An 8,932-nucleotide genomic window follows, 5' to 3' on the forward strand; every position below is an offset into this window, starting at 1 on the left:
TTTCTAATTATGCTACACAACTAAAAACATTAGCGCTAAGTGTGGCTGCTTCTTATACCCTGTTTCTTGTTCCTTACATTAGTGTAATCTTTTTTTGTCCTAGGACTCATGAATTAGAAAAAAAAAAAAAAAACTGGTGAAAAACCCTCAGAGATTAAGGGTTTCTGCAAAAGAAATGAATAGACATTCTTCCAAAAGACTTAGAAATTATCTTGGATGAATCAGTCTCCCAATCTATTTTCATAGAAGAGGAATACGATTTCTTGGATAAAACAGAGGACCCCCCCCCAAGAGGAAACACTGTTGATTCTGATACAGGAAGTTTTAATTCCAGTGCGTGAACAAGGCATCCAAATAGATGATGACAGCATGGAATGTCAGATTGCAAGCAACTGCATTAAAGAAATTGCCTCAGAGAAAGAAATGCTAAAGCTCTTCAGGGATTTATGGAAAATCCTGGCTAATGTGGAAAAAGAACTGTGTCGAATGAGAGGTCAGGGAAGATATCCCTGCTGAGAAATATAAATCTCAGCTGAAAGATAAGATTTTGCAATTACACAGACAGAATAAATGTGATCTTATTAATGATTTGACTAGACTCAAAGGTTGTACAACATCTACTTCCATTAGAGAAACACTATTTTCTGAAATGGATCAAATTTCAGCTGGATCACACTGATAGAAGGAATTGTTCTGAACCTACAGGCTGAATACAAAGAGAAATGCAAGTCTCTCAGATTAGTTCTGCCACTTCTTTACAGGTTGAGCATTCCATGTGAAAGTTGGGGAAGTCCCAGGAGGCTGTGCACCCCATGGTTAAAGGCTGCAATACCCTAAAAAGTGGAAGGCAACTCACCCACCTCTCAGGCATCGCAATTGACCTCATGCTAAAAGAGCTTCCTGTTCACCTGATGAACGGACATGTCTGCAACCTCCCACTGCAATGGGTGACCGACATTCTGAACTCTGGGCCAAGCTGAGGGGAAGGACCAAAATGCTGGTTGTGATGATGCTGGGAGTGCAGAGCACTGGGAAATCCACCTTCCTGAACGCCACATTCCAGCGGCAGTTTGCAGTGAGTAGCGGCTGAGGTACGCAGGGAGCCTTCATGTTGCTCCTTCGAGCTAGAGCAATCTTAGAAAAGGAACAGGGCTGTGATTTCATCCTGGTGATGGACACAAAGTATGAAAGCCCCTGAACAGGCCAAGGTGGAAGAGAGTTATCAACATGACAACGAGTTGGCTATCCTGGTGACTGGACTGAACAACAGAACCATTGTTAACATGGTCATGGAGAATGCCACTGAAATGAAAGATTTTGAAAGCTGTGCTCCATGGATTTCTCAGAAAGCAAAGAGCAGGGCATAAATCCCACTGCTAATTTGCGCATCAGAACGTCAGTGATCTTTCTGCATGTGAACAAAACACGAGACACAGGAAACGCCTCCAGGAGCTACTGGATTAAGTCATCAAAACTGCAGCAAAGATGAAAAATCTAAATGAGAAAATAAACTTTTCTGATATCATGGAGGATGATCTGGAAAAAACACCGTTGGTACAAGTGTTGCCGGACTGCAATTAAGAATCTCTCTCTCCTGATGAATAACAGCTAACAATCTGAAATGCAACAGAGACTACTGTGGGGAGATCAGAAAATTCTGGAGCTCTTACAATTTTCCCTGTACTATTCTACCAGATTCAGATTTGCTGCCCCACTTTCCAAATATTGTTGTATCAGAAGTGCAAAGAGCCTGAAGAAAAAACTGGAAAGTTGCTCACTCATTTAAGAAATGTAAGGAAGCCACTCACATTAAAGAGGGTCGCCACCGCAATATAGCCAATATTCAAAATGACAACATGAAAGTAATTGGAAGGACAGTGGACATGTTTTTCGACGAAGGCTGGAGAAAAGAAAGTAAACTGGAAAACCATGAATTGGATATGCAATTTGAAAAAATTTGGAAAGAAAATTTCAGAATTGGTGCCCCTTTTTTAGAGAACCATGGAATTCATGAAAAAATTGAGTTCTATCTGCAAAAAGACTTGGATAACAAAGGGAGTTCAGTCAGAAGATACGAGCAGCAAAAAGCTTGAGGAATTCTAGAATTAACTCTGTCAACATGAGAACCAAACATTTAGACTTTTGATTGACCAACCAGTGAAACATTGGTTTACAAAAAAAACCAAAAACGGTTACAGAAAACAGAAAAAACTGCTGAAACGCTGATGGCCAAATGTAATAGTTACATTGAAGAGGGTCTATTTCAAGGTAGACTGATGCACATTTTGCAGGAAGTTGTTACATATGTTCAATGAGAAACTTCAATAGGAGGAATTGAAAACACTTCAGACTCCAGTATGCTCTGAAGTTGATCTGAAGCTTCACATTTTGCGGGAAGCCGCTCACACATTTCTGAAGATGCATGATGATTTTCCCCAAAGAAAATGATCCTCAGCAATGGCTGGAACAACTGATACTTCAATATTTCTCTATATTTAAGAGCCATTATTTGAAAAAAGATGCCCAACAACACAGAGCCAAGGACTTCAGTGATCAGTGTCTCCAGCTTGCCTTAATGGATTATGTTAGCAAAAAACTCGGGCTAGAAATAGCGAATGACTCAGCAGTGGACAGTCTATTGAATGTGCCAGCTGGACTTTTCCTTCAGTTCACTGTGCAGAAGAAGCTGTTTGAACATGAGAACTTCAACTATGTGAAGTTTGTCAAAGCTTGAATACAAAGGCACAGATTAGATTAGTCCCAACAGGCTGAGGATTTGGAAGATCCTGAGGAAGAAGTCAAAGCACATGCTTTGGAGAGGATACAGGAAACATTTGCTATGAAATAAACACACAGATATACTCCTAAATGAGATACCGATATGATCGGATGAAGTCACTGGATGGGCAAAAATGAACCATTTTCATCTACTCTTTGCCCCTTTTAGCCTATAGAAGAGGGGCCCACAGTGCTTCACGTGGGCATTCTTGGGTGTGGAGATTGCACTTGAATAAATAGGGAATGAAATATGCAGCCACTACAGTTCTGCAGCCAAAGTCTCAAAAACTGCCCTTCCGTACAGGATCAGGGATTTGGTTTTAATTGCTATTTTTAATGTGCTAAGCAGGTGCTAGTATGATCGGATGAAGTCACTGGATTTCAAAACAGATTTGAAAAACCCAACTTCACACACACATGTAATTTCATCTATTAACACCATTCATAACATCAGAATAAAAATCTATTTTGTGATACGAGAGAATTTGAGGTTTCTGGAGTGCTAAACCCAGTCGCATTTCACCAGAGCAGTGGTGACAGCCAATACCCATCTAATTCACTCCAAGAACAGGGCAGCTCAACTCATTCAAGTATCAATACCCTCACCCAAACAACTAGTATCTCAGGGTAGCGAACACAATAGCCCAACAAAATGCACTTTATTAGAAGAGCTGGGACAGTCTCATTCCGGATAGAAGATTAGCTGCATTTCTGGCCCAGTTATAATTGGGACAGTGCACCGTGATCAGAAGTTAGCAAATCCCATGCCATTAATGGTGCACTTGTAATGCTCCCTCTCCTCTTCCTCTGTCCTGACTCCACCCTTCACCTACAGTCTGTCTCCTCACCTCTGCTCCACTTGGCTCATGCCATCATCTCCTTTCCCTCATTCCCCTGTTCCTGACGACAAAGCTCTTCAGAGTGACTGGTGGAACTTGCCATCTAGACAGTAACTTGTAGCAGCTCAGGGTTCCAGTGCAGAAAGAAACCTACTGAAAAGAACCAGGATTCTAAAAGAAGCTGAAAGAAGGTGCTGCTGGCACAGAGCAGAACCTCATTCTCTCCCCCATATGGTCTTGGTGGCTAAAGACTAGGACAGGTGGGTTCTGTTCCTAGTTCTGAGATGAGCATGTGGGATAGTGGATCAGACATGCTGGGAAGAAGATTTCTGGGTTCCATTTCCAGCTCTGCCACTCAACTGCTGTGTTACTTGGGTAATTTCTCTTAACCTCCGTATGCTTCAGTTTGTCGTGTAAAAGAGGGGATCGAGAATCTGACCCACCTCTCAGCAGATTATGCTGCCTAATTCAAGAATGTTCAAACGTGCTCAGAAATACTCTGATTGGGAGACGTTTAGAAAGGGTAAGTTGTTAGGATTATTATTAATTTGGTAAGAAGTGTGTTGGGGCAGGGCAGAAACGTTGGTTCCTACAAACATGAAGGGTACGTCCAGGGGCCAGATGTAGCCCACCTAACACTTCAATCCGGCCTGTGGACTGCATCTGGCTGCTTTCTGTTTATATCCTGCTGCCTCTGCCCCCGAGTTCCCAGGCAGTGGCTCAGGCAGCAGGATCCTTTTTAAAAGGCTTGTGGCTCACGGCTATAGTGCTAAACCAGCAGGAGTCAGAGCTGCGATGCCTTTAAATAGCCGCAGAAAACGTGGGCAGCTGCCAGGCACTGCAGTAGCAGTAAGGCCATGAGCCCTTTGCTGTGTTTTCATTCAAAGCCTCTGGCCCCAGACAACTCTGGGGAGAGACAAGTCTCCAGCCCTGCCCATTCTGCCCAAAGCCCCAGCCCTTCATGAGGTGGAGCCAGCCACGACCCCATCCCAAAATTTGTAAAGTGCCCCCCTGCAAAAGTTACTGGTCCCCCCAATAGACCACCACCCTATTGTGAACAGCCTCATCTCTACAAGATGCCATATAAGAGTCACCAACGTCTGAAAGCTTGTTCCTAAATGAAAGTAAACCCTGCCTCTCCCCACTCACTAACACTGCGGTCTAGTGTTAAAGGGCCAGCCGGCTCTGCATGATAGAAATCCTCTTTTTCTTAGGGTACAGCCGCACTGCAAGCTTATTTTGGGAAAAGCTATTCCAGGAGATCTAGAAAGAGAGCTTCAAACAGTTCTGAAGTGGCCTGACACAGGGCAGACTCGTCACCATGATGCCTCCAGTCTTGGGAATTAGCTTGCTTGGCTCTCCGGACACTTCCTTCTAGCTGGGTCTCCCCATGTTTCTCTTTGTTCCTGGCATCCTCCCCAGGACACTGCCCTCCAGCAGGGCCCACTCCAGTGTCTGAGCCCCCTTCCAGAGGTTGGTGTTTATCCTGCTTGCACTTCAGGGTTCTCCCTTCCCGGGGCACCCCAATCCCTTCACCCAGGTCCCCTGCACCCCCCTTGCCTCAGTGACCCACTGCCAGTCTGCATCTAGCCCAGAGGGGCAAACTACAGTCTGGAATGGCCACTCAGCGCTGGCAAAGCAGTGTGGACCTGCTGCCCCTGCCTAGCATGGCTGCCTCACTACCTCACAAGTAGCCTAAGGCCTTGCTTCAGGCTCTGCAGCCTGGGGCCTTGCTTGGCCACCGCTTCCCCAGATCTGCCCTACCTCCAGGAAGCCACCTGCTTCCCTGGCAGTCAGGCCCCTACTACTCTCTCTCCACACCACCACTCAGTTCTCCCTCTGCCTCCTGGAGTCCTCCTTTATATGGCCACCAGCTGGGCCCTGGTTAGCTAGAACTGCCTCAGCTGGGGCTTTGCTCGCAGCCCTTGCTCAAGGCTGGGGTTTTGCCCTTAAAGGGCAAGTGCAGGGCAAATGCCCTGTCACAGGCCCACAGCAAAAAATTATTATCCACCCCGTATTAATGCATCCCAGAATCATGTTTGCTTTTTTTGCAGCAGTGTCACATAGTTGACTCATGTTTAACTTGTGGTTCACTATGACCCCTAGATCCCTTTCAGCAGTGCTCCTTCCTAGATCCCTTTCAGCAGTACTCCTTCCTAGACAGTCACTTCCCGTTCTGTATGGCTATGTCTACACTGCACTGGTTTTGCGCAAGAAATATGCAAATGAGGCTAAGCGTGGAATATTGCTGAGCTTCATTTGCATGCCTAATGAGCGGCCACTTTTTGCGCAAGAGGCTTTTGTGCAAGAAGGAGCTGTCTACACAGCTCCTTCCTGTGCAAAAAAACCCTCTTGCGCAGAGCCGTTACACTGCTTATTTTCAGGAAGAACGTCTCGGTGCAAGAGGGGTTTTTTTGCACAAGAAGGAGCCCTGTAGACAGCACTTTCTTGTGCAAAAGCCCTTTCTGCAAAAATGGCGGCTCATTGGGTATGCAAATGAGGCACGGTGATATTCATCCCTGCGCCTCATTTGCATATCTTATTGCGCAACAATGCTCAGTGTAGACATAGCCTATGTGTGAAATGGATTGTACCTTCTGTGACGTAGTGGGGGTACCTGGCTGGTTTCTATGCTGCTGGCTCTGGGGGAACCCCCACTGGCTGCCGTGGGTACCACGACCCAGCAAAACAGGATGAGTCACTATGCAAACCAGTGGCCAGACACCCCCCATGGAGAGGAACAAAGGAAGGTGGAATGCTGCCTTGGCTTGGGGGGCAGGGCTGGAAGTTAGGGAGTTGGTTGCTGGCTGTCGGAGGGCATGGAGGAGAGCCTAGGGGAAGGGGCTGGAGTTTAGGGGCCCAGTCTCCCCCATCTCAAGGGGGCCTGAGGCATCCTAGCCCAGTTCCTGTAACCAGATTACATCTGTGCTGCGCTGTGCTGGAGGAGCAATAAACCACCCTCAATTCCACTGGCTGGTGCAGTCTGTTTGTGCCATCTCGGGGTGCAGGAGACGGGGAACCCCCAACGCACCGTCACACTGGTGTCAGGAGTGGGATGCACTGCACCCCGTGGATGGAGCTTCCAGCGGCAAGCGACAAGGCGCAGTAGAAGCAAGAGCCCTGGAGCCAGGCGTGCTGGAGACAGAGCAAAGCGGTTCCTGGGAATCGTGGGGCGCTGCAGCACTAGACTGGTGAGTCTGCACCGAGGGGCCCAGCGGGCCAATGGCCTACGCCCGACTCTTGAAGGCAGAGCTGGTGGGGCTGTGCAGAGAGAGGGGCTTGCCTGTGCAGAAAGCAACCAAGGCCCAGCTGATTACCCAGCTGGAAGAGAATGACCAGCCACAGGGCCAGGATCTTGTCCCCAGGGGAAGCAGCCAGACCCCCCCTGAGAGTGTGTCAGGCTCAGAGAGGGGGAGGAGCGCTGGAACCCACCGGAGAGATGAGACAGTGTCTCCCGGGAGGCCTGCAAGCCGTAGCCCATCTAGGGCAGGGGCCAGCCCAGCGGAGCTGCGGCGGCTGGAGATCCAGCTGCGGATGAAGGAATTGGAAGTAGAGGACCGAGAGAAGGAGCGCCAAGATCGAGAGAGGCAGCGACAGCATGAGCTGGCCATGGCAGAGCGGAGAACCTGCGGGGCCCCGGCTGCGCCAAGAGTGGATGGGCCCCAGGGTCCCAGGACTGCCAGGCACTTGGAGAGGCTCGTGGTGGCCCAATTGAAGGACATGGGTGACATAGACGGGTTCCTCAGCTCCTTTGAGAGGGCCTGTGGACTGCAACGGGTCCCCCCAGCTGACTGGCTGCAGGAGCTCATCCCCGCACTGAGCCAGGAGGCGGCCGGAGTGCTCAGTCAGCTGGAGGACCTACAGCCCGGGGATTACAACCGAGTCAAGGAGGCCCTGCTGCACAAGTTCGGGCTGACCCCCGAGATGTACAGGAAGAAGTTCCGGGGGGTACAGAAAGGGCCACGGGAGACCTATGTGGATCTGGTCTCCCGCCTGGCGCAATACTGCCGCAAGTGGGTGTCTGGAGTCGGAGCCCAGACTGCAGAGGAGCTGCTCAAGCTGGTCATGATGGAGCAGTTCTATGAAGTGTGCCCACCCAAACTGAGGCTGTGGCTCAAGGACCGGAGACCAGAGAACCCCCAGGAGGCCGGGAGACTGGCGGACGAGTTCACGGAGAGCCGGTCCGGGTGTGAACGGGAGTCCCGGAGAGAAAGGGAACCGCGCAGAGACCGGATCTCAGCTGAGCGACGGAGGGAGTCAACTACGGGGCGAGACCAAGGAACAGGTCGTCTGCGCCCCAGAGAACCAGCCAGGGCCTGGACAGAGACAGCCCAAAGCCTAACTTGCCATCGCTGTGGGCAAAAAGGCCACAAGAGGGCTCAGTGCACCAGGTCCCAGGACCGGGGACTTTCCAGGGTTAACTGGCTGGGGCGGGAGGAAGGGCAGGCTGCCCCAGAGGCAGGGGCTGGCAGGCAAACCTCAGCTCAGAGAGAGGGGAAGGATGCTCAGTGCACCTCCCCTGGGAGGTCTGATTCTCAGGAGGCGGATTTCTCCGTGTACCGGGTGGGGGCAGGACGGCCCCTGCGGAGCGAGTGCCTCATACCCCTGGAGGTGGATGGTAGGAAGGTGACGGGCTTCTGGGACACGGGGGCGGAGGTGACTCTGGCCCGATCCGACATAGTGGCCCCGGAGCGGATACTACCCCACGCGCAGCTGACCCTGAAGGGCATAGATGGGTCCCCGTTTAAGGTGCCTGTAGCCCGGGTGCATCTGAAATGGGGGGCCAAGGAGGGCCTCAAGGAAGTGGGGGTGCACCCGCACTTGCCCACCGAGGTGCTGATGGGGAATGACCTAGAGGAGTGGCCCCATGAATCCCAGCGGGCTCTAGTCACTACCCGGAGCCAGAGGCAGCGGGGGGCTGACAACCTGGGTCCAGGGAAGGACTCCTGGCAGCGTCCTCAGGGTCCCATCCCAGTGGACACGGGGTCCAGCCAGGCTGGGACTCCGGACCTAGGCAGAGGTGGGGGACAGGTCCCGATCCCTGCCTCAGCAGCTGAATTCCAGGCTGAGGTGCAGGCAGACCCCTCCTTGCAGAGGCTGAGGGACCAGGCTGGCCTCCATGCAGCTCAGCCCCAGGGGAGAGGTGGCCAGGAGAGATTCCTGCGGGAGCGTGGGCTCCTGTTCCGTGAGTGGCTCCCCCCCAGGAAGGCGAGGGCATGGAGGGTAGAGCGGCAGCTGGTCGTCCCCCGAAAGTATCGCCTCAAGCTGCTGTATTTGGCCCACGATTCCCCCGTTGGGGGCCACCGGGGGATCCG

General features: G+C 50.8%; 2 pseudogenes; both read left to right on the forward strand.

The window, feature by feature from the left end:
- Positions 1-369: 369 nt before the first annotated feature.
- Positions 370-1,612, forward strand: LOC142831181 (up-regulator of cell proliferation-like; annotated as a pseudogene).
- A 9-nt stretch (positions 1,613-1,621) lies between these two features.
- LOC142831182 (uncharacterized) lies at positions 1,622-4,084 on the forward strand (annotated as a pseudogene).
- The last annotated feature ends 4,848 nt before the right edge of the window (positions 4,085-8,932 follow it).

The sequence above is a fragment of the Pelodiscus sinensis genome, chromosome 12 (assembly GCF_049634645.1).
Source record: "Pelodiscus sinensis isolate JC-2024 chromosome 12, ASM4963464v1, whole genome shotgun sequence".
NCBI classification, from domain to species: domain Eukaryota; kingdom Metazoa; phylum Chordata; order Testudines; family Trionychidae; genus Pelodiscus; species Pelodiscus sinensis.